The sequence below is a fragment of the Palaemon carinicauda genome, chromosome 26, assembly GCF_036898095.1.
Source record: "Palaemon carinicauda isolate YSFRI2023 chromosome 26, ASM3689809v2, whole genome shotgun sequence".
NCBI classification, from domain to species: Eukaryota; Metazoa; Arthropoda; class Malacostraca; order Decapoda; family Palaemonidae; genus Palaemon; species Palaemon carinicauda.
In genome coordinates, this window is record NC_090750.1 from 4390451 (window position 1) to 4390699 (window position 249).

Here is a 249-nt window from a genome sequence, read left to right on the forward strand (position 1 = left end):
ATAGTGTTATATTCCCGGCCACGGTCAAGAAAAAATAAACAGAAAAAAACAGGCCTTCTTGTCTTGATCGATCTTTCCAAGTGATCACTTATTACGTCACCAAAGTACGTAGTTACCTCGTCCAAAAAGATACACAGAGGCACCCTCTAGCAGCATATAATTATTTAACAAATATGTGCGATCATTTCAACAATCCCACTTGATCGCATATTACACCTTATTACAACAAATATTTCTACAACACACTTA